Source organism: Garra rufa, chromosome 1 (assembly GCF_049309525.1).
Source record: "Garra rufa chromosome 1, GarRuf1.0, whole genome shotgun sequence".
Classification (NCBI taxonomy): Eukaryota; Metazoa; Chordata; class Actinopteri; order Cypriniformes; family Cyprinidae; genus Garra; species Garra rufa.
The window spans coordinates 89,266,631-89,288,289 of NC_133361.1; the positions used below are offsets into that span (position 1 = coordinate 89,266,631).

The window sequence follows — 21,659 nt, forward strand, 5'->3', positions numbered from 1 at the left end:
GAGAGAGGCCATGCTGCGGACCTTTTCAGCTGCTGCTGTGCTTTCAGCAGGCTGTTTTGAGCACAGAGGGAATAGTGAATGAGCCGTCTTTTACACACCTCTAATCTGTTCCGTAGAAACACGGTGCAGCAACCCGTGCCAGGAGACTGTTTGTGCGGCAGTTTAAAGCTTGCTACCACCTTGTCGGCTCACATCCACGTAGGTGCCTGAAAAGGTCACGACCGTCGCCGGCATTCTTTCGCAGAGGCAATATTGTAGCCTGTGAGGTTTATCCGAGGCGCGATCATTGCTGGTTGAAAACTTTACCCAATACCCCGCCAGGATGACTTGAAATACAGTCAGCTTTGGCAATTTTTGCTAGCCTCTCTGGAGGCTTAGAGTATTGTTGAGAAAAAGTAGTCTTGTTTCGTTTAGGTTTTGCTTCTCGTTGAAAAGGTGTCTGCTGATGATTGAGCGCCAGAGCCAGAAGGCTTGTTGTTTTGTAAATATGTCCTCAAGACGGGTATCATTAAACTGCAGCGCAATTACAGCTCACCGTTACCCATCGTAAACAGGTTGGGCCTGTCTGGTCCGGTGGGCTCTCAGTGGCGCTAAAGCTTCCAGTGCATGTCGAGCACAATGTATTAGCCTTCCACCGCCTTAACCGCTGGACCACCTCGTCATCTTGCGTGGTTTCTTTGTTTAACACTCCTGAATCATGTGCATGTGGATGCCTTCTTCGTCTTTTGTTTCAGCCGCCGAGGGCCTGTTTTCCACTGAGGCCCTGCGTCAAACTCCCTATGAGACACAATCGAACGTTAGTAGTAACCTCCGATTACGGCCGAATGTGGATTCTGCTCGGACGACGGGGCACCGGTACATCCTTTGTAGCTTTGGCTTGTTAGCCAAACGCTACAGCAGTTTGCCATTTCCCATCAAATCATCCTTGATTTCCTTAAGAAAGGTGCCCCAAATTGGTGGAAAATCACATCTCAACCATACGCTGTCCAAAGCATTGACCCGCCTTCACGCGGCAAAACAGAACGTGTTGTTGGCCCGCACTGCTGGGTCAAACTGCGCTTCCCAAAAATAGATTGGGTCAAAACCGACAGAAGAAAACTCTAAGCCTGCTCTAAGCCCTACCCACGGGGAGGGCTCGACAGTCTCGCACAACGCGAGAGCCTCCGTTTCGCATGTGTAATTTGGGGGCCGATGAAAACTGGGTCCGACCCGGTGAAGAAGCCCACGACCAGCCCGGCTAGCTCAGTCGGTAGAGCATGAGACTCTTAATCTCAGGGTCGTGGGTTCGAGCCCCACGTTGGGCGGCTCTGTTGACTCTCTTTCTTCCCAAAAGGGTGGCGGGCTCCAGCGTGCCCATTCGCCGCGCAGGCTGAGTGGATTTTGCGAGCTCCGGAAACATCTTTCAAAACAGATGTCGCTGTTAGTGCGAGCGATTTTAATCCCTATCACTAACCCTAACCCTTGCTTTTACACCGGTGATCCGGCGGCAGCAAGCAACAGCGGCTGTCTCTGTGGCGCAATCGGTTAGCGCGTTCGGCTGTTAACCGAAAGGTTGGTGGTTCGAGCCCACCCAGGGACGTGTGAAATGCCGGAGTTTTGCACGCGCGTCAGGTGTCCACTAACGCCTATGCCATTCTTAGGGTTGCGAGGCACAGCTTTCTCAGGGCGTTTATCTTGTGCACCTTCAATAAGCTGGCTTGTTTTAAAAGAATTCAGCGGCGGGTGTTTGGTGAACATTTTCACCAGCTCGAGTAGTTTGCTGTGGCATGTGGATGCCTTCTTTACTGATGATCTGTCTCTGGGGCTCATCTAGTTGACATAGTTTCCGCTGACATTCGGCTGAAGGTGCTGATCCACTATCTGCTCTTGGTACGGACTGGAACCGGGGGACTGTAGTGACCATCAGATCGGAATACAGAATGGATCTGGTGGCTACGGTGACCTCAGAATAAGAAGAAACAGACTAATATTAATGTAGATGCAAAAGTTCCATGTTGCCACAAAGTCAATACCCAATACCCCACCGGGATGACTTGAAAATACAGTCAGCATCGGCAATTTTTGCCAGTCTCTCTGGAGGCTTGTTGAGAAAGATAGTCTTGCTTCGTTTTGTTTCCTTTTATTGGCGTGGCTGGTTGTTGGTCCTCGTCAAAGAGGTGTCCACCGATCATAGCGTGCCGGAGCCAGAAGACTTGTTGTTTTGTCAATATGTTCTCAAGACTTTGCGGCAGTTATCAATAAACTACAGCACAGTCACAGCTCGCCGCTACCCATCGTAAACAGGTTGGGCCTGTCTGTTCCGGTGGGCTCTCAGTGGTGCTAAAGCATCAAATGAAGAGGATGGGATTCGAACCCACACAAACCAAGGCGTGCCGAGCACAACGGACTAGCCTTGCATCGCCTTAACCACTCGACCACCTTTCGTTTTGCGCGGTCCTTTTGTTTAACACTCCCGATTCAGACCACCAGCTCATTAGTAGAGCGCTCGGTGAACTGAACTGAGTGTGTCAGATAGGGAAGACACACAAAAATTGCAGAGTGGGGTCCCCAGGACCGAGGATCACTGCTAAATGTACCAAACGACGAGGATGGGATTCGAACCCACGCGTGCAGAGCACAATGGATTAGCAGTCCATCGCCTTAACCACTCGGCCACCTCGTCATATTACGTGGCGTCTTTTATTTAGCACTCCCGATTCAGATCATCAGCTCATTAGTAGAGAACTCAAAGAACTGAACTGAGTGTGTTAGATAAGGAGGACACACAAAAAGTTCAGCATGGGGTCCCCAGGACCTAGATTAAGGTCCAGTGCTAAAGGAACCGAACGACAAGGATGGGATTAGCAGTCCATCGCCTTAACCACTCGGCCTCCCCGCCCCCTTGCTGACTGAGAGAGGCCATGCTGCGGACCTTTTCAGCTGCTGCTGTGCTTTCAGCAGGCTGTTTTGAGCACAGAGGGAATAGTGAATGAGCCGTCTTTTACACACCTCTAATCTGTTCCGTAGAAACACGGTGCAGCAACCCGTGCCAGGAGACTGTTTGTGCGGCAGTTTAAAGCTTGCTACCACCTTGTCGGCTCACATCCACGTAGGTGCCTGAAAAGGTCACGACCGTCGCCGGCATTCTTTCGCAGAGGCAATATTGTAGCCTGTGAGGTTTATCCGAGGCGCGATCATTGCTGGTTGAAAACTTTACCCAATACCCCGCCAGGATGACTTGAAATACAGTCAGCTTTGGCAATTTTTGCTAGCCTCTCTGGAGGCTTAGAGTATTGTTGAGAAAAAGTAGTCTTGTTTCGTTTAGGTTTTGCTTCTCGTTGAAAAGGTGTCTGCTGATGATTGAGCGCCAGAGCCAGAAGGCTTGTTGTTTTGTAAATATGTCCTCAAGACGGGTATCATTAAACTGCAGCGCAATTACAGCTCACCGTTACCCATCGTAAACAGGTTGGGCCTGTCTGGTCCGGTGGGCTCTCAGTGGCGCTAAAGCTTCCAGTGCATGTCGAGCACAATGTATTAGCCTTCCACCGCCTTAACCGCTGGACCACCTCGTCATCTTGCGTGGTTTCTTTGTTTAACACTCCTGAATCATGTGCATGTGGATGCCTTCTTCGTCTTTTGTTTCAGCCGCCGAGGGCCTGTTTTCCACTGAGGCCCTGCGTCAAACTCCCTATGAGACACAATCGAACGTTAGTAGTAACCTCCGATTACGGCCGAATGTGGATTCTGCTCGGACGACGGGGCACCGGTACATCCTTTGTAGCTTTGGCTTGTTAGCCAAACGCTACAGCAGTTTGCCATTTCCCATCAAATCATCCTTGATTTCCTTAAGAAAGGTGCCCCAAATTGGTGGAAAATCACATCTCAACCATACGCTGTCCAAAGCATTGACCCGCCTTCACGCGGCAAAACAGAACGTGTTGTTGGCCCGCACTGCTGGGTCAAACTGCGCTTCCCAAAAATAGATTGGGTCAAAACCGACAGAAGAAAACTCTAAGCCTGCTCTAAGCCCTACCCACGGGGAGGGCTCGACAGTCTCGCACAACGCGAGAGCCTCCGTTTCGCCTGTGTAATTTGGGGGCCGATGAAAACTGGGTCCGACCCGGTGAAGAAGCCCACGACCAGCCCGGCTAGCTCAGTCGGTAGAGCATGAGACTCTTAATCTCAGGGTCGTGGGTTCGAGCCCCACGTTGGGCGGCCCTGTTGACTCTCTTTCTTCCCAAAAGGGTGGCGGGCTCCAGCGTGCCCATTCGCCGCGCAGGCTGAGTGGATTTTGCGAGCTCCGGAAACATCTTTCAAAACAGATGTCGCTGTTAGTGCGAGCGATTTTAATCCCTATCACTAACCCTAACCCTTGCTTTTACACCGGTGATCCGGCGGCAGCAAGCAACAGCGGCTGTCTCTGTGGCGCAATCGGTTAGCGCGTTCGGCTGTTAACCGAAAGGTTGGTGGTTCGAGCCCACCCAGGGACGTGTGAAATGCCGGAGTTTTGCACGCGCGTCAGGTGTCCACTAACGCCTATGCCATTCTTAGGGTTGCGAGGCACAGCTTTCTCAGGGCGTTTATCTTGTGCACCTTCAATAAGCTGGCTTGTTTTAAAAGAATTCAGCGGCGGGTGTTTGGTGAACATTTTCACCAGCTCGAGTAGTTTGCTGTGGCATGTGGATGCCTTCTTTACTGATGATCTGTCTCTGGGGCTCATCTAGTTGACATAGTTTCCGCTGACATTCGGCTGAAGGTGCTGATCCACTATCTGCTCTTGGTACGGACTGGAACCGGGGGACTGTAGTGACCATCAGATCGGAATACAGAATGGATCTGGTGGCTACGGTGACCTCAGAATAAGAAGAAACAGACTAATATTAATGTAGATGCAAAAGTTCCATGTTGCCACAAAGTCAATACCCAATACCCCACCGGGATGACTTGAAAATACAGTCAGCATCGGCAATTTTTGCCAGTCTCTCTGGAGGCTTGTTGAGAAAGATAGTCTTGCTTCGTTTTGTTTCCTTTTATTGGCGTGGCTGGTTGTTGGTCCTCGTCAAAGAGGTGTCCACCGATCATAGCGTGCCGGAGCCAGAAGACTTGTTGTTTTGTCAATATGTTCTCAAGACTTTGCGGCAGTTATCAATAAACTACAGCACAGTCACAGCTCGCCGCTACCCATCGTAAACAGGTTGGGCCTGTCTGTTCCGGTGGGCTCTCAGTGGTGCTAAAGCATCAAATGAAGAGGATGGGATTCGAACCCACACAAACCAAGGCGTGCCGAGCACAACGGACTAGCCTTGCATCGCCTTAACCACTCGACCACCTTTCGTTTTGCGCGGTCCTTTTGTTTAACACTCCCGATTCAGACCACCAGCTCATTAGTAGAGCGCTCGGTGAACTGAACTGAGTGTGTCAGATAGGGAAGACACACAAAAATTGCAGAGTGGGGTCCCCAGGACCGAGGATCACTGCTAAATGTACCAAACGACGAGGATGGGATTCGAACCCACGCGTGCAGAGCACAATGGATTAGCAGTCCATCGCCTTAACCACTCGGCCACCTCGTCATATTACGTGGTGTCTTTTATTTAGCACTCCCGATTCAGATCATCAGCTCATTAGTAGAGAACTCAAAGAACTGAACTGAGTGTGTTAGATAAGGAGGACACACAAAAAGTTCAGCATGGGGTCCCCAGGACCTAGATTAAGGTCCAGTGCTAAAGGAACCGAACGACAAGGATGGGATTAGCAGTCCATCGCCTTAACCACTCGGCCTCCCCGCCCCCTTGCTGACTGAGAGAGGCCATGCTGCGGACCTTTTCAGCTGCTGCTGTGCTTTCAGCAGGCTGTTTTGAGCACAGAGGGAATAGTGAATGAGCCGTCTTTTACACACCTCTAATCTGTTCCGTAGAAACACGGTGCAGCAACCCGTGCCAGGAGACTGTTTGTGCGGCAGTTTAAAGCTTGCTACCACCTTGTCGGCTCACATCCACGTAGGTGCCTGAAAAGGTCACGACCGTCGCCGGCATTCTTTCGCAGAGGCAATATTGTAGCCTGTGAGGTTTATCCGAGGCGCGATCATTGCTGGTTGAAAACTTTACCCAATACCCCGCCAGGATGACTTGAAATACAGTCAGCTTTGGCAATTTTTGCTAGCCTCTCTGGAGGCTTAGAGTATTGTTGAGAAAAAGTAGTCTTGTTTCGTTTAGGTTTTGCTTCTCGTTGAAAAGGTGTCTGCTGATGATTGAGCGCCAGAGCCAGAAGGCTTGTTGTTTTGTAAATATGTCCTTAAGACGGGTATCATTAAACTGCAGCGCAATTACAGCTCACCGTTACCCATCGTAAACAGGTTGGGCCTGTCTGGTCCGGTGGGCTCTCAGTGGCGCTAAAGCTTCCAGTGCATGTCGAGCACAATGTATTAGCCTTCCACCGCCTTAACCGCTGGACCACCTCGTCATCTTGCGTGGTTTCTTTGTTTAACACTCCTGAATCATGTGCATGTGGATGCCTTCTTCGTCTTTTGTTTCAGCCGCCGAGGGCCTGTTTTCCACTGAGGCCCTGCGTCAAACTCCCTATGAGACACAATCGAACGTTAGTAGTAACCTCCGATTACGGCCGAATGTGGATTCTGCTCGGACGACGGGGCACCGGTACATCCTTTGTAGCTTTGGCTTGTTAGCCAAACGCTACAGCAGTTTGCCATTTCCCATCAAATCATCCTTGATTTCCTTAAGAAAGGTGCCCCAAATTGGTGGAAAATCACATCTCAACCATACGCTGTCCAAAGCATTGACCCGCCTTCACGCGGCAAAACAGAACGTGTTGTTGGCCCGCACTGCTGGGTCAAACTGCGCTTCCCAAAAATAGATTGGGTCAAAACCGACAGAAGAAAACTCTAAGCCTGCTCTAAGCCCTACCCACGGGGAGGGCTCGACAGTCTCGCACAACGCGAGAGCCTCCGTTTCGCCTGTGTAATTTGGGGGCCGATGAAAACTGGGTCCGACCCGGTGAAGAAGCCCACGACCAGCCCGGCTAGCTCAGTCGGTAGAGCATGAGACTCTTAATCTCAGGGTCGTGGGTTCGAGCCCCACGTTGGGCGGCTCTGTTGACTCTCTTTCTTCCCAAAAGGGTGGCGGGCTCCAGCGTGCACATTCGCCGCGCAGGCTGAGTGGATTTTGCGAGCTCCGGAAACATCTTTCAAAACAGATGTCGCTGTTAGTGCGAGCGATTTTAATCCCATCACTAACCCTAACCCTTGCTTTTACACCGGTGATCCGGCGGCAGCAAGCAACAGCGGCTGTCTCTGTGGCGCAATCGGTTAGCGCGTTCGGCTGTTAACCGAAAGGTTGGTGGTTCGAGCCCACCCAGGGACGTGTGAAATGCCGGAGTTTTGCACGCGCGTCAGGTGTCCACTAACGCCTATGCCATTCTTAGGGTTGCGAGGCACAGCTTTCTCAGGGCGTTTATCTTGTGCACCTTCAATAAGCTGGCTTGTTTTAAAAGAATTCAGCGGCGGGTGTTTGGTGAACATTTTCACCAGCTCGAGTAGTTTGCTGTGGCATGTGGATGCCTTCTTTACTGATGATCTGTCTCTGGGGCTCATCTAGTTGACATAGTTTCCGCTGACATTCGGCTGAAGGTGCTGATCCACTATCTGCTCTTGGTACGGACTGGAACCGGGGGACTGTAGTGACCATCAGATCGGAATACAGAATGGATCTGGTGGCTACGGTGACCTCAGAATAAGAAGAAACAGACTAATATTAATGTAGATGCAAAAGTTCCATGTTGCCACAAAGTCAATACCCAATACCCCACCGGGATGACTTGAAAATACAGTCAGCATCGGCAATTTTTGCCAGTCTCTCTGGAGGCTTGTTGAGAAAGATAGTCTTGCTTCGTTTTGTTTCCTTTTATTGGCGTGGCTGGTTGTTGGTCCTCGTCAAAGAGGTGTCCACCGATCATAGCGTGCCGGAGCCAGAAGACTTGTTGTTTTGTCAATATGTTCTCAAGACTTTGCGGCAGTTATCAATAAACTACAGCACAGTCACAGCTCGCCGCTACCCATCGTAAACAGGTTGGGCCTGTCTGTTCCGGTGGGCTCTCAGTGGTGCTAAAGCATCAAATGAAGAGGATGGGATTCGAACCCACACAAACCAAGGCGTGCCGAGCACAACGGACTAGCCTTGCATCGCCTTAACCACTCGACCACCTTTCGTTTTGCGCGGTCCTTTTGTTTAACACTCCCGATTCAGACCACCAGCTCATTAGTAGAGCGCTCGGTGAACTGAACTGAGTGTGTCAGATAGGGAAGACACACAAAAATTGCAGAGTGGGGTCCCCAGGACCGAGGATCACTGCTAAATGTACCGAACGACGAGGATGGGATTCGAACCCACGCGTGCAGAGCACAATGGATTAGCAGTCCATCGCCTTAACCACTCGGCCACCTCGTCATATTACGTGGCGTCTTTTATTTAGCACTCCCGATTCAGATCATCAGCTCATTAGTAGAGAACTCAAAGAACTGAACTGAGTGTGTTAGATAAGGAGGACACACAAAAAGTTCAGCATGGGGTCCCCAGGACCTAGATTAAGGTCCAGTGCTAAAGGAACCGAACGACAAGGATGGGATTAGCAGTCCATCGCCTTAACCACTCGGCCTCCCCGCCCCCTTGCTGACTGAGAGAGGCCATGCTGCGGACCTTTTCAGCTGCTGCTGTGCTTTCAGCAGGCTGTTTTGAGCACAGAGGGAATAGTGAATGAGCCGTCTTTTACACACCTCTAATCTGTTCCGTAGAAACACGGTGCAGCAACCCGTGCCAGGAGACTGTTTGTGCGGCAGTTTAAAGCTTGCTACCACCTTGTCGGCTCACATCCACGTAGGTGCCTGAAAAGGTCACGACCGTCGCCGGCATTCTTTCGCAGAGGCAATATTGTAGCCTGTGAGGTTTATCCGAGGCGCGATCATTGCTGGTTGAAAACTTTACCCAATACCCCGCCAGGATGACTTGAAATACAGTCAGCTTTGGCAATTTTTGCTAGCCTCTCTGGAGGCTTAGAGTATTGTTGAGAAAAAGTAGTCTTGTTTCGTTTAGGTTTTGCTTCTCGTTGAAAAGGTGTCTGCTGATGATTGAGCGCCAGAGCCAGAAGGCTTGTTGTTTTGTAAATATGTCCTTAAGACGGGTATCATTAAACTGCAGCGCAATTACAGCTCACCGTTACCCATCGTAAACAGGTTGGGCCTGTCTGGTCCGGTGGGCTCTCAGTGGCGCTAAAGCTTCCAGTGCATGTCGAGCACAATGTATTAGCCTTCCACCGCCTTAACCGCTGGACCACCTCGTCATCTTGCGTGGTTTCTTTGTTTAACACTCCTGAATCATGTGCATGTGGATGCCTTCTTCGTCTTTTGTTTCAGCCGCCGAGGGCCTGTTTTCCACTGAGGCCCTGCGTCAAACTCCCTATGAGACACAATCGAACGTTAGTAGTAACCTCCGATTACGGCCGAATGTGGATTCTGCTCGGACGACGGGGCACCGGTACATCCTTTGTAGCTTTGGCTTGTTAGCCAAACGCTACAGCAGTTTGCCATTTCCCATCAAATCATCCTTGATTTCCTTAAGAAAGGTGCCCCAAATTGGTGGAAAATCACATCTCAACCATACGCTGTCCAAAGCATTGACCCGCCTTCACGCGGCAAAACAGAACGTGTTGTTGGCCCGCACTGCTGGATCAAACTGCGCTTCCCAAAAATAGATTGGGTCAAAACCGACAGAAGAAAACTCTAAGCCTGCTCTAAGCCCTACCCACGGGGAGGGCTCGACAGTCTCGCACAACGCGAGAGCCTCCGTTTCGCATGTGTAATTTGGGGGCCGATGAAAACTGGGTCCGACCCGGTGAAGAAGCCCACGACCAGCCCGGCTAGCTCAGTCGGTAGAGCATGAGACTCTTAATCTCAGGGTCGTGGGTTCGAGCCCCACGTTGGGCGGCTCTGTTGACTCTCTTTCTTCCCAAAAGGGTGGCGGGCTCCAGCGTGCCCATTCGCCGCGTAGGCTGAGTGGATTTTGCGAGCTCCGGAAACATCTTTCAAAACAGATGTCGCTGTTAGTGCGAGCGATTTTAATCCCTATCACTAACCCTAACCCTTGCTTTTACACCGGTGATCCGGCGGCAGCAAGCAACAGCGGCTGTCTCTGTGGCGCAATCGGTTAGCGCGTTCGGCTGTTAACCGAAAGGTTGGTGGTTCGAGCCCACCCAGGGACGTGTGAAATGCCGGAGTTTTGCACGCGCGTCAGGTGTCCACTAACGCCTATGCCATTCTTAGGGTTGCGAGGCACAGCTTTCTCAGGGCGTTTATCTTGTGCACCTTCAATAAGCTGGCTTGTTTTAAAAGAATTCAGCGGCGGGTGTTTGGTGAACATTTTCACCAGCTCGAGTAGTTTGCTGTGGCATGTGGATGCCTTCTTTACTGATGATCTGTCTCTGGGGCTCATCTAGTTGACATAGTTTCCGCTGACATTCGGCTGAAGGTGCTGATCCACTATCTGCTCTTGGTACGGACTGGAACCGGGGGACTGTAGTGACCATCAGATCGGAATACAGAATGGATCTGGTGGCTACGGTGACCTCAGAATAAGAAGAAACAGACTAATATTAATGTAGATGCAAAAGTTCCATGTTGCCACAAAGTCAATACCCAATACCCCACCGGGATGACTTGAAAATACAGTCAGCATCGGCAATTTTTGCCAGTCTCTCTGGAGGCTTGTTGAGAAAGATAGTCTTGCTTCGTTTTGTTTCCTTTTATTGGCGTGGCTGGTTGTTGGTCCTCGTCAAAGAGGTGTCCACCGATCATAGCGTGCCGGAGCCAGAAGACTTGTTGTTTTGTCAATATGTTCTCAAGACTTTGCGGCAGTTATCAATAAACTACAGCACAGTCACAGCTCGCCGCTACCCATCGTAAACAGGTTGGGCCTGTCTGTTCCGGTGGGCTCTCAGTGGTGCTAAAGCATCAAATGAAGAGGATGGGATTCGAACCCACACAAACCAAGGCGTGCCGAGCACAACGGACTAGCCTTGCATCGCCTTAACCACTCGACCACCTTTCGTTTTGCGCGGTCCTTTTGTTTAACACTCCCGATTCAGACCACCAGCTCATTAGTAGAGCGCTTGGTGAACTGAACTGAGTGTGTCAGATAGGGAAGACACACAAAAATTGCAGAGTGGGGTCCCCAGGACCGAGGATCACTGCTAAATGTACCAAACGACGAGGATGGGATTCGAACCCACGCGTGCAGAGCACAATGGATTAGCAGTCCATCGCCTTAACCACTCGGCCACCTCGTCATATTACGTGGCGTCTTTTATTTAGCACTCCCGATTCAGATCATCAGCTCATTAGTAGAGAACTCAAAGAACTGAACTGAGTGTGTTAGATAAGGAGGACACACAAAAAGTTCAGCATGGGGTCCCCAGGACCTAGATTAAGGTCCAGTGCTAAAGGAACCGAACGACAAGGATGGGATTAGCAGTCCATCGCCTTAACCACTCGGCCTCCCCGCCCCCTTGCTGACTGAGAGAGGCCATGCTGCGGACCTTTTCAGCTGCTGCTGTGCTTTCAGCAGGCTGTTTTGAGCACAGAGGGAATAGTGAATGAGCCGTCTTTTACACACCTCTAATCTGTTCCGTAGAAACACGGTGCAGCAACCCGTGCCAGGAGACTGTTTGTGCGGCAGTTTAAAGCTTGCTACCACCTTGTCGGCTCACATCCACGTAGGTGCCTGAAAAGGTCACGACCGTCGCCGGCATTCTTTCGCAGAGGCAATATTGTAGCCTGTGAGGTTTATCCGAGGCGCGATCATTGCTGGTTGAAAACTTTACCCAATACCCCGCCAGGATGACTTGAAATACAGTCAGCTTTGGCAATTTTTGCTAGCCTCTCTGGAGGCTTAGAGTATTGTTGAGAAAAAGTAGTCTTGTTTCGTTTAGGTTTTGCTTCTCGTTGAAAAGGTGTCTGCTGATGATTGAGCGCCAGAGCCAGAAGGCTTGTTGTTTTGTAAATATGTCCTTAAGACGGGTATCATTAAACTGCAGCGCAATTACAGCTCACCGTTACCCATCGTAAACAGGTTGGGCCTGTCTGGTCCGGTGGGCTCTCAGTGGCGCTAAAGCTTCCAGTGCATGTCGAGCACAATGTATTAGCCTTCCACCGCCTTAACCGCTGGACCACCTCGTCATCTTGCGTGGTTTCTTTGTTTAACACTCCTGAATCATGTGCATGTGGATGCCTTCTTCGTCTTTTGTTTCAGCCGCCGAGGGCCTGTTTTCCACTGAGGCCCTGCGTCAAACTCCCTATGAGACACAATCGAACGTTAGTAGTAACCTCCGATTACGGCCGAATGTGGATTCTGCTCGGACGACGGGGCACCGGTACATCCTTTGTAGCTTTGGCTTGTTAGCCAAACGCTACAGCAGTTTGCCATTTCCCATCAAATCATCCTTGATTTCCTTAAGAAAGGTGCCCCAAATTGGTGGAAAATCACATCTCAACCATACGCTGTCCAAAGCATTGACCCGCCTTCACGCGGCAAAACAGAACGTGTTGTTGGCCCGCACTGCTGGGTCAAACTGCGCTTCCCAAAAATAGATTGGGTCAAAACCGACAGAAGAAAACTCTAAGCCTGCTCTAAGCCCTACCCACGGGGAGGGCTCGACAGTCTCGCACAACGCGAGAGCCTCCGTTTCGCCTGTGTAATTTGGGGGCCGATGAAAACTGGGTCCGACCCGGTGAAGAAGCCCACGACCAGCCCGGCTAGCTCAGTCGGTAGAGCATGAGACTCTTAATCTCAGGGTCGTGGGTTCGAGCCCCACGTTGGGCGGCTCTGTTGACTCTCTTTCTTCCCAAAAGGGTGGCGGGCTCCAGCGTGCACATTCGCCGCGCAGGCTGAGTGGATTTTGCGAGCTCCGGAAACATCTTTCAAAACAGATGTCGCTGTTAGTGCGAGCGATTTTAATCCCTATCACTAACCCTAACCCTTGCTTTTACACCGGTGATCCGGCGGCAGCAAGCAACAGCGGCTGTCTCTGTGGCGCAATCGGTTAGCGCGTTCGGCTGTTAACCGAAAGGTTGGTGGTTCGAGCCCACCCAGGGACGTGTGAAATGCCGGAGTTTTGCACGCGCGTCAGGTGTCCACTAACGCCTATGCCATTCTTAGGGTTGCGAGGCACAGCTTTCTCAGGGCGTTTATCTTGTGCACCTTCAATAAGCTGGCTTGTTTTAAAAGAATTCAGCGGCGGGTGTTTGGTGAACATTTTCACCAGCTCGAGTAGTTTGCTGTGGCATGTGGATGCCTTCTTTACTGATGATCTGTCTCTGGGGCTCATCTAGTTGACATAGTTTCCGCTGACATTCGGCTGAAGGTGCTGATCCACTATCTGCTCTTGGTACGGACTGGAACCGGGGGACTGTAGTGACCATCAGATCGGAATACAGAATGGATCTGGTGGCTACGGTGACCTCAGAATAAGAAGAAACAGACTAATATTAATGTAGATGCAAAAGTTCCATGTTGCCACAAAGTCAATACCCAATACCCCACCGGGATGACTTGAAAATACAGTCAGCATCGGCAATTTTTGCCAGTCTCTCTGGAGGCTTGTTGAGAAAGATAGTCTTGCTTCGTTTTGTTTCCTTTTATTGGCGTGGCTGGTTGTTGGTCCTCGTCAAAGAGGTGTCCACCGATCATAGCGTGCCGGAGCCAGAAGACTTGTTGTTTTGTCAATATGTTCTCAAGACTTTGCGGCAGTTATCAATAAACTACAGCACAGTCACAGCTCGCCGCTACCCATCGTAAACAGGTTGGGCCTGTCTGTTCCGGTGGGCTCTCAGTGGTGCTAAAGCATCAAATGAAGAGGATGGGATTCGAACCCACACAAACCAAGGCGTGCCGAGCACAACGGACTAGCCTTGCATCGCCTTAACCACTCGACCACCTTTCGTTTTGCGCGGTCCTTTTGTTTAACACTCCCGATTCAGACCACCAGCTCATTAGTAGAGCGCTCGGTGAACTGAACTGAGTGTGTCAGATAGGGAAGACACACAAAAATTGCAGAGTGGGGTCCCCAGGACCGAGGATCACTGCTAAATGTACCGAACGACGAGGATGGGATTCGAACCCACGCGTGCAGAGCACAATGGATTAGCAGTCCATCGCCTTAACCACTCGGCCACCTCGTCATATTACGTGGCGTCTTTTATTTAGCACTCCCGATTCAGATCATCAGCTCATTAGTAGAGAACTCAAAGAACTGAACTGAGTGTGTTAGATAAGGAGGACACACAAAAAGTTCAGCATGGGGTCCCCAGGACCTAGATTAAGGTCCAGTGCTAAAGGAACCGAACGACAAGGATGGGATTAGCAGTCCATCGCCTTAACCACTCGGCCTCCCCGCCCCCTTGCTGACTGAGAGAGGCCATGCTGCGGACCTTTTCAGCTGCTGCTGTGCTTTCAGCAGGCTGTTTTGAGCACAGAGGGAATAGTGAATGAGCCGTCTTTTACACACCTCTAATCTGTTCCGTAGAAACACGGTGCAGCAACCCGTGCCAGGAGACTGTTTGTGCGGCAGTTTAAAGCTTGCTACCACCTTGTCGGCTCACATCCACGTAGGTGCCTGAAAAGGTCACGACCGTCGCCGGCATTCTTTCGCAGAGGCAATATTGTAGCCTGTGAGGTTTATCCGAGGCGCGATCATTGCTGGTTGAAAACTTTACCCAATACCCCGCCAGGATGACTTGAAATACAGTCAGCTTTGGCAATTTTTGCTAGCCTCTCTGGAGGCTTAGAGTATTGTTGAGAAAAAGTAGTCTTGTTTCGTTTAGGTTTTGCTTCTCGTTGAAAAGGTGTCTGCTGATGATTGAGCGCCAGAGCCAGAAGGCTTGTTGTTTTGTAAATATGTCCTTAAGACGGGTATCATTAAACTGCAGCGCAATTACAGCTCACCGTTACCCATCGTAAACAGGTTGGGCCTGTCTGGTCCGGTGGGCTCTCAGTGGCGCTAAAGCTTCCAGTGCATGTCGAGCACAATGTATTAGCCTTCCACCGCCTTAACCGCTGGACCACCTCGTCATCTTGCGTGGTTTCTTTGTTTAACACTCCTGAATCATGTGCATGTGGATGCCTTCTTCGTCTTTTGTTTCAGCCGCCGAGGGCCTGTTTTCCACTGAGGCCCTGCGTCAAACTCCCTATGAGACACAATCGAACGTTAGTAGTAACCTCCGATTACGGCCGAATGTGGATTCTGCTCGGACGACGGGGCACCGGTACATCCTTTGTAGCTTTGGCTTGTTAGCCAAACGCTACAGCAGTTTGCCATTTCCCATCAAATCATCCTTGATTTCCTTAAGAAAGGTGCCCCAAATTGGTGGAAAATCACATCTCAACCATACGCTGTCCAAAGCATTGACCCGCCTTCACGCGGCAAAACAGAACGTGTTGTTGGCCCGCACTGCTGGGTCAAACTGCGCTTCCCAAAAATAGATTGGGTCAAAACCGACAGAAGAAAACTCTAAGCCTGCTCTAAGCCCTACCCACGGGGAGGGCTCGACAGTCTCGCACAACGCGAGAGCCTCCGTTTCGCCTGTGTAATTTGGGGGCCGATGAAAACTGGGTCCGACCCGGTGAAGAAGCCCACGACCAGCCCGGCTAGCTCAGTCGGTAGAGCATGAGACTCTTAATCTCAGGGTCGTGGGTTCGAGCCCCACGTTGGGCGGCTCTGTTGACTCTCTTTCTTCCCAAAAGGGTGGCGGGCTCCAGCGTGCCCATTCGCCGCGCAGGCTGAGTGGATTTTGCGAGCTCCGGAAACATCTTTCAAAACAGATGTCGCTGTTAGTGCGAGCGATTTTAATCCCTATCACTAACCCTAACCCTTGCTTTTACACCGGTGATCCGGCGGCAGCAAGCAACAGCGGCTGTCTCTGTGGCGCAATCGGTTAGCGCGTTCGGCTGTTAACCGAAAGGTTGGTGGTTCGAGCCCACCCAGGGACGTGTGAAATGCCGGAGTTTTGCACGCGCGTCAGGTGTCCACTAACGCCTATGCAATTCTTAGGGTTGCGAGGCACAGCTTTCTCAGGGCGTTTATCTTGTGCACCTTCAATAAGCTGGCTTGTTTTAAAAGAATTCAGCGGCGGGTGTTTGGTGAACATTTTCACCAGCTCGAGTAGTTTGCTGTGGCATGTGGATGCCTTCTTTACTGATGATCTGTCTCTGGGGCTCATCTAGTTGACATAGTTTCCGCTGACATTCGGCTGAAGGTGCTGATCCACTATCTGCTCTTGGTACGGACTGGAACCGGGGGACTGTAGTGACCATCAGATCGGAATACAGAATGGATCTGGTGGCTACGGTGACCTCAGAATAAGAAGAAACAGACTAATATTAATGTAGATGCAAAAGTTCCATGTTGCCACAAAGTCAATACCCAATACCCCACCGGGATGACTTGAAAATACAGTCAGCATCGGCAATTTTTGCCAGTCTCTCTGGAGGCTTGTTGAGAAAGATAGTCTTGCTTCGTTTTGTTTCCTTTTATTGGCGTGGCTGGTTGTTGGTCCTCGTCAAAGAGGTGTCCACCGATCATAGCGTGCCGGAGCCAGAAGACTTGTTGTTTTGTCAATATGTTCTCAAGACTTTGCGGCAGTTATCAATAAACTACAGCACAGTCACAGCTCGCCGCTACCCATCGTAAACAGGTTGGGCCTGTCTGTTCCGGTGGGCTCTCAGTGGTGCTAAAGCATCAAATGAAGAGGATGGGATTCGAACCCACACAAACCAAGGCGTGCCGAGCACAACGGACTAGCCTTGCATCGCCTTAACCACTCGACCACCTTTCGTTTTGCGCGGTCCTTTTGTTTAACACTCCCGATTCAGACCACCAGCTCATTAGTAGAGCGCTCGGTGAACTGAACTGAGTGTGTCAGATAGGGAAGACACACAAAAATTGCAGAGTGGGGTCCCCAGGACCGAGGATCACTGCTAAATGTACCGAACGACGAGGATGGGATTCGAACCCACGCGTGCAGAGCACAATGGATTAGCAGTCCATCGCCTTAACCACTCGGCCACCTCGTCATATTACGTGGCGTCTTTTATTTAGCACTCCCGATTCAGATCATCAGCTAATTAGTAGAGAACTCAAAGAACTGAACTGAGTGTGTTAGATAAGGAGGACACACAAAAAGTTCAGCATGGGGTCCCCAGGACCTAGATTAAGGTCCAGTGCTAAAGGAACCGAACGACAAGGATGGGATTAGCAGTCCATCGCCTTAACCACTCGGCCTCCCCGCCCCCTTGCTGACTGAGAGAGGCCATGCTGCGGACCTTTTCAGCTGCTGCTGTGCTTTCAGCAGGCTGTTTTGAGCACAGAGGGAATAGTGAATGAGCCGTCTTTTACACACCTCTAATCTGTTCCGTAGAAACACGGTGCAGCAACCCGTGCCAGGAGACTGTTTGTGCGGCAGTTTAAAGCTTGCTACCACCTTGTCGGCTCACATCCACGTAGGTGCCTGAAAAGGTCACGACCGTCGCCGGCATTCTTTCGCAGAGGCAATATTGTAGCCTGTGAGGTTTATCCGAGGCGCGATCATTGCTGGTTGAAAACTTTACCCAATACCCCGCCAGGATGACTTGAAATACAGTCAGCTTTGGCAATTTTTGCTAGCCTCTCTGGAGGCTTAGAGTATTGTTGAGAAAAAGTAGTCTTGTTTCGTTTAGGTTTTGCTTCTCGTTGAAAAGGTGTCTGCTGATGATTGAGCGCCAGAGCCAGAAGGCTTGTTGTTTTGTAAATATGTCCTCAAGACGGGTATCATTAAACTGCAGCGCAATTACAGCTCACCGTTACCCATCGTAAACAGGTTGGGCCTGTCTGGTCCGGTGGGCTCTCAGTGGCGCTAAAGCTTCCAGTGCATGTCGAGCACAATGTATTAGCCTTCCACCGCCTTAACCGCTGGACCACCTCGTCATCTTGCGTGGTTTCTTTGTTTAACACTCCTGAATCATGTGCATGTGGATGCCTTCTTCGTCTTTTGTTTCAGCCGCCGAGGGCCTGTTTTCCACTGAGGCCCTGCGTCAAACTCCCTATGAGACACAATCGAACGTTAGTAGTAACCTCCGATTACGGCCGAATGTGGATTCTGCTCGGACGACGGGGCACCGGTACATCCTTTGTAGCTTTGGCTTGTTAGCCAAACGCTACAGCAGTTTGCCATTTCCCATCAAATCATCCTTGATTTCCTTAAGAAAGGTGCCCCAAATTGGTGGAAAATCACATCTCAACCATACGCTGTCCAAAGCATTGACCCGCCTTCACGCGGCAAAACAGAACGTGTTGTTGGCCCGCACTGCTGGGTCAAACTGCGCTTCCCAAAAATAGATTGGGTCAAAACCGACAGAAGAAAACTCTAAGCCTGCTCTAAGCCCTACCCACGGGGAGGGCTCGACAGTCTCGCACAACGCGAGAGCCTCCGTTTCGCCTGTGTAATTTGGGGGCCGATGAAAACTGGGTCCGACCCGGTGAAGAAGCCCACGACCAGCCCGGCTAGCTCAGTCGGTAGAGCATGAGACTCTTAATCTCAGGGTCGTGGGTTCGAGCCCCACGTTGGGCGGCTCTGTTGACTCTCTTTCTTCCCAAAAGGGTGGCGGGCTCCAGCGTGCCCATTCGCCGCGCAGGCTGAGTGGATTTTGCGAGCTCCGGAAACATCTTTCAAAACAGATGTCGCTGTTAGTGCGAGCGATTTTAATCCCTATCACTAACCCTAACCCTTGCTTTTACACCGGTGATCCGGCGGCAGCAAGCAACAGCGGCTGTCTCTGTGGCGCAATCGGTTAGCGCGTTCGGCTGTTAACCGAAAGGTTGGTGGTTCGAGCCCACCCAGGGACGTGTGAAATGCCGGAGTTTTGCACGCGCGTCAGGTGTCCACTAACGCCTATGCCATTCTTAGGGTTGCGAGGCACAGCTTTCTCAGGGCGTTTATCTTGTGCACCTTCAATAAGCTGGCTTGTTTTAAAAGAATTCAGCGGCGGGTGTTTGGTGAACATTTTCACCAGCTCGAGTAGTTTGCTGTGGCATGTGGATGCCTTCTTTACTGATGATCTGTCTCTGGGGCTCATCTAGTTGACATAGTTTCCGCTGACATTCGGCTGAAGGTGCTGATCCACTATCTGCTCTTGGTACGGACTGGAACCGGGGGACTGTAGTGACCATCAGATCGGAATACAGAATGGATCTGGTGGCTACGGTGACCTCAGAATAAGAAGAAACAGACTAATATTAATGTAGATGCAAAAGTTCCATGTTGCCACAAAGTCAATACCCAATACCCCACCGGGATGACTTGAAAATACAGTCAGCATCGGCAATTTTTGCCAGTCTCTCTGGAGGCTTGTTGAGAAAGATAGTCTTGCTTCGTTTTGTTTCCTTTTATTGGCGTGGCTGGTTGTTGGTCCTCGTCAAAGAGGTGTCCACCGATCATAGCGTGCCGGAGCCAGAAGACTTGTTGTTTTGTCAATATGTTCTCAAGACTTTGCGGCAGTTATCAATAAACTACAGCACAGTCACAGCTCGCCGCTACCCATCGTAAACAGGTTGGGCCTGTCTGTTCCGGTGGGCTCTCAGTGGTGCTAAAGCATCAAATGAAGAGGATGGGATTCGAACCCACACAAACCAAGGCGTGCCGAGCACAACGGACTAGCCTTGCATCGCCTTAACCACTCGACCACCTTTCGTTTTGCGCGGTCCTTTTGTTTAACACTCCCGATTCAGACCACCAGCTCATTAGTAGAGCGCTCGGTGAACTGAACTGAGTGTGTCAGATAGGGAAGACACACAAAAATTGCAGAGTGGGGTCCCCAGGACCGAGGATCACTGCTAAATGTACCGAACGACGAGGATGGGATTCGAACCCACGCGTGCAGAGCACAATGGATTAGCAGTCCATCGCCTTAACCACTCGGCCACCTCGTCATATTACGTGGCGTCTTTTATTTAGCACTCCCGATTCAGATCATCAGCTCATTAGTAGAGAACTCAAAGAACTGAACTGAGTGTGTTAGATAAGGAGGACACACAAAAAGTTCAGCATGGGGTCCCCAGGACCTAGATTAAGGTCCAGTGCTAAAGGAACCGAACGACAAGGATGGGATTAGCAGTCCATCGCCTTAACCACTCGGCCTCCCCGCCCCCTTGCTGACTGAGAGAGGCCATGCTGCGGACCTTTTCAGCTGCTGCTGTGCTTTCAGCAGGCTGTTTTGAGCACAGAGGGAATAGTGAATGAGCCGTCTTTTACACACCTCTAATCTGTTCCGTAGAAACACGGTGCAGCAACCCGTGCCAGGAGACTGTTTGTGCGGCAGTTTAAAGCTTGCTACCACCTTGTCGGCTCACATCCACGTAGGTGCCTGAAAAGGTCACGACCGTCGCCGGCATTCTTTCGCAGAGGCAATATTGTAGCCTGTGAGGTTTATCCGAGGCGCGATCATTGCTGGTTGAAAACTTTACCCAATACCCCGCCAGGATGACTTGAAATACAGTCAGCTTTGGCAATTTTTGCTAGCCTCTCTGGAGGCTTAGAGTATTGTTGAGAAAAAGTAGTCTTGTTTCGTTTAGGTTTTGCTTCTCGTTGAAAAGGTGTCTGCTGATGATTGAGCGCCAGAGCCAGAAGGCTTGTTGTTTTGTAAATATGTCCTCAAGACGGGTATCATTAAACTGCAGCGCAATTACAGCTCACCGTTACCCATCGTAAACAGGTTGGGCCTGTCTGGTCCGGTGGGCTCTCAGTGGCGCTAAAGCTTCCAGTGCATGTCGAGCACAATGTATTAGCCTTCCACCGCCTTAACCGCTGGACCACCTCGTCATCTTGCGTGGTTTCTTTGTTTAACACTCCTGAATCATGTGCATGTGGATGCCTTCTTCGTCTTTTGTTTCAGCCGCCGAGGGCCTGTTTTCCACTGAGGCCCTGCGTCAAACTCCCTATGAGACACAATCGAACGTTAGTAGTAACCTCCGATTACGGCCGAATGTGGATTCTGCTCGGACGACGGGGCACCGGTACATCCTTTGTAGCTTTGGCTTGTTAGCCAAACGCTACAGCAGTTTGCCATTTCCCATCAAATCATCCTTGATTTCCTTAAGAAAGGTGCCCCAAATTGGTGGAAAATCACATCTCAACCATACGCTGTCCAAAGCATTGACCCGCCTTCACGCGGCAAAACAGAACGTGTTGTTGGCCCGCACTGCTGGATCAAACTGCGCTTCCCAAAAATAGATTGGGTCAAAACCGACAGAAGAAAACTCTAAGCCTGCTCTAAGCCCTACCCACGGGGAGGGCTCGACAGTCTCGCACAACGCGAGAGCCTCCGTTTCGCATGTGTAATTTGGGGGCCGATGAAAACTGGGTCCGACCCGGTGAAGAAGCCCACGACCAGCCCGGCTAGCTCAGTCGGTAGAGCATGAGACTCTTAATCTCAGGGTCGTGGGTTCGAGCCCCACGTTGGGCGGCTCTGTTGACTCTCTTTCTTCCCAAAAGGGTGGCGGGCTCCAGCATGCCCATTCGCCGCGTAGGCTGAGTGGATTTTGCGAGCTCCGGAAACATCTTTCAAAACAGATGTCGCTGTTAGTGCGAG

At 50.8% G+C, this 21,659-nt stretch overlaps 30 non-coding genes across 30 annotated transcripts; 23 read left to right on the forward strand and 7 right to left on the reverse strand.

Annotated features, from left to right (window-relative positions):
* The first annotated feature begins 232 nt into the window (after positions 1-232).
* On the forward strand, positions 233-373 carry LOC141348859 (U4 spliceosomal RNA). Its single transcript, XR_012357580.1, has one exon. It is a non-coding gene; the product is annotated as a U4 spliceosomal RNA (small nuclear RNA).
* An 858-nt stretch (positions 374-1,231) lies between these two features.
* trnak-cuu (transfer RNA lysine (anticodon CUU)) lies at positions 1,232-1,304 on the forward strand. Its single transcript has one exon. It is a non-coding gene; the product is annotated as a tRNA-Lys (tRNA).
* A 201-nt stretch (positions 1,305-1,505) lies between these two features.
* On the forward strand, positions 1,506-1,579 carry trnan-guu (transfer RNA asparagine (anticodon GUU)). Its single transcript has one exon. It is a non-coding gene; the product is annotated as a tRNA-Asn (tRNA).
* Positions 1,580-2,580: 1,001 nt separating this feature from the next.
* trnas-gcu (transfer RNA serine (anticodon GCU)) lies at positions 2,581-2,662 on the reverse strand. The gene has a single exon. It is a non-coding gene; the product is annotated as a tRNA-Ser (tRNA).
* A 460-nt stretch (positions 2,663-3,122) lies between these two features.
* LOC141348865 (U4 spliceosomal RNA) lies at positions 3,123-3,263 on the forward strand. The gene has a single exon (XR_012357582.1). It is a non-coding gene; the product is annotated as a U4 spliceosomal RNA (small nuclear RNA).
* Positions 3,264-4,121: 858 nt separating this feature from the next.
* trnak-cuu (transfer RNA lysine (anticodon CUU)) lies at positions 4,122-4,194 on the forward strand. Its single transcript has one exon. It is a non-coding gene; the product is annotated as a tRNA-Lys (tRNA).
* Positions 4,195-4,395: 201 nt separating this feature from the next.
* trnan-guu (transfer RNA asparagine (anticodon GUU)) lies at positions 4,396-4,469 on the forward strand. Its single transcript has one exon. It is a non-coding gene; the product is annotated as a tRNA-Asn (tRNA).
* A 1,001-nt stretch (positions 4,470-5,470) lies between these two features.
* trnas-gcu (transfer RNA serine (anticodon GCU)) lies at positions 5,471-5,552 on the reverse strand. The gene has a single exon. It is a non-coding gene; the product is annotated as a tRNA-Ser (tRNA).
* A 460-nt stretch (positions 5,553-6,012) lies between these two features.
* On the forward strand, positions 6,013-6,153 carry LOC141348872 (U4 spliceosomal RNA). Its single transcript, XR_012357583.1, has one exon. It is a non-coding gene; the product is annotated as a U4 spliceosomal RNA (small nuclear RNA).
* An 858-nt stretch (positions 6,154-7,011) lies between these two features.
* trnak-cuu (transfer RNA lysine (anticodon CUU)) lies at positions 7,012-7,084 on the forward strand. The gene has a single exon. It is a non-coding gene; the product is annotated as a tRNA-Lys (tRNA).
* Positions 7,085-7,284: 200 nt separating this feature from the next.
* On the forward strand, positions 7,285-7,358 carry trnan-guu (transfer RNA asparagine (anticodon GUU)). The gene has a single exon. It is a non-coding gene; the product is annotated as a tRNA-Asn (tRNA).
* A 1,001-nt stretch (positions 7,359-8,359) lies between these two features.
* Positions 8,360-8,441, reverse strand: trnas-gcu (transfer RNA serine (anticodon GCU)). The gene has a single exon. It is a non-coding gene; the product is annotated as a tRNA-Ser (tRNA).
* Positions 8,442-8,901: 460 nt separating this feature from the next.
* On the forward strand, positions 8,902-9,042 carry LOC141348879 (U4 spliceosomal RNA). The gene has a single exon (XR_012357584.1). It is a non-coding gene; the product is annotated as a U4 spliceosomal RNA (small nuclear RNA).
* An 858-nt stretch (positions 9,043-9,900) lies between these two features.
* trnak-cuu (transfer RNA lysine (anticodon CUU)) lies at positions 9,901-9,973 on the forward strand. The gene has a single exon. It is a non-coding gene; the product is annotated as a tRNA-Lys (tRNA).
* A 201-nt stretch (positions 9,974-10,174) lies between these two features.
* Positions 10,175-10,248, forward strand: trnan-guu (transfer RNA asparagine (anticodon GUU)). Its single transcript has one exon. It is a non-coding gene; the product is annotated as a tRNA-Asn (tRNA).
* Positions 10,249-11,249: 1,001 nt separating this feature from the next.
* On the reverse strand, positions 11,250-11,331 carry trnas-gcu (transfer RNA serine (anticodon GCU)). The gene has a single exon. It is a non-coding gene; the product is annotated as a tRNA-Ser (tRNA).
* Positions 11,332-11,791: 460 nt separating this feature from the next.
* LOC141348885 (U4 spliceosomal RNA) lies at positions 11,792-11,932 on the forward strand. The gene has a single exon (XR_012357585.1). It is a non-coding gene; the product is annotated as a U4 spliceosomal RNA (small nuclear RNA).
* An 858-nt stretch (positions 11,933-12,790) lies between these two features.
* Positions 12,791-12,863, forward strand: trnak-cuu (transfer RNA lysine (anticodon CUU)). The gene has a single exon. It is a non-coding gene; the product is annotated as a tRNA-Lys (tRNA).
* Positions 12,864-13,064: 201 nt separating this feature from the next.
* trnan-guu (transfer RNA asparagine (anticodon GUU)) lies at positions 13,065-13,138 on the forward strand. Its single transcript has one exon. It is a non-coding gene; the product is annotated as a tRNA-Asn (tRNA).
* A 1,001-nt stretch (positions 13,139-14,139) lies between these two features.
* trnas-gcu (transfer RNA serine (anticodon GCU)) lies at positions 14,140-14,221 on the reverse strand. The gene has a single exon. It is a non-coding gene; the product is annotated as a tRNA-Ser (tRNA).
* Positions 14,222-14,681: 460 nt separating this feature from the next.
* Positions 14,682-14,822, forward strand: LOC141348892 (U4 spliceosomal RNA). Its single transcript, XR_012357586.1, has one exon. It is a non-coding gene; the product is annotated as a U4 spliceosomal RNA (small nuclear RNA).
* An 858-nt stretch (positions 14,823-15,680) lies between these two features.
* trnak-cuu (transfer RNA lysine (anticodon CUU)) lies at positions 15,681-15,753 on the forward strand. The gene has a single exon. It is a non-coding gene; the product is annotated as a tRNA-Lys (tRNA).
* A 201-nt stretch (positions 15,754-15,954) lies between these two features.
* On the forward strand, positions 15,955-16,028 carry trnan-guu (transfer RNA asparagine (anticodon GUU)). Its single transcript has one exon. It is a non-coding gene; the product is annotated as a tRNA-Asn (tRNA).
* A 1,001-nt stretch (positions 16,029-17,029) lies between these two features.
* Positions 17,030-17,111, reverse strand: trnas-gcu (transfer RNA serine (anticodon GCU)). Its single transcript has one exon. It is a non-coding gene; the product is annotated as a tRNA-Ser (tRNA).
* A 460-nt stretch (positions 17,112-17,571) lies between these two features.
* On the forward strand, positions 17,572-17,712 carry LOC141348897 (U4 spliceosomal RNA). Its single transcript, XR_012357587.1, has one exon. It is a non-coding gene; the product is annotated as a U4 spliceosomal RNA (small nuclear RNA).
* An 858-nt stretch (positions 17,713-18,570) lies between these two features.
* On the forward strand, positions 18,571-18,643 carry trnak-cuu (transfer RNA lysine (anticodon CUU)). The gene has a single exon. It is a non-coding gene; the product is annotated as a tRNA-Lys (tRNA).
* A 201-nt stretch (positions 18,644-18,844) lies between these two features.
* trnan-guu (transfer RNA asparagine (anticodon GUU)) lies at positions 18,845-18,918 on the forward strand. The gene has a single exon. It is a non-coding gene; the product is annotated as a tRNA-Asn (tRNA).
* A 1,001-nt stretch (positions 18,919-19,919) lies between these two features.
* On the reverse strand, positions 19,920-20,001 carry trnas-gcu (transfer RNA serine (anticodon GCU)). Its single transcript has one exon. It is a non-coding gene; the product is annotated as a tRNA-Ser (tRNA).
* Positions 20,002-20,461: 460 nt separating this feature from the next.
* Positions 20,462-20,602, forward strand: LOC141348904 (U4 spliceosomal RNA). The gene has a single exon (XR_012357589.1). It is a non-coding gene; the product is annotated as a U4 spliceosomal RNA (small nuclear RNA).
* Positions 20,603-21,460: 858 nt separating this feature from the next.
* Positions 21,461-21,533, forward strand: trnak-cuu (transfer RNA lysine (anticodon CUU)). Its single transcript has one exon. It is a non-coding gene; the product is annotated as a tRNA-Lys (tRNA).
* Positions 21,534-21,659: the final 126 nt, after the last annotated feature.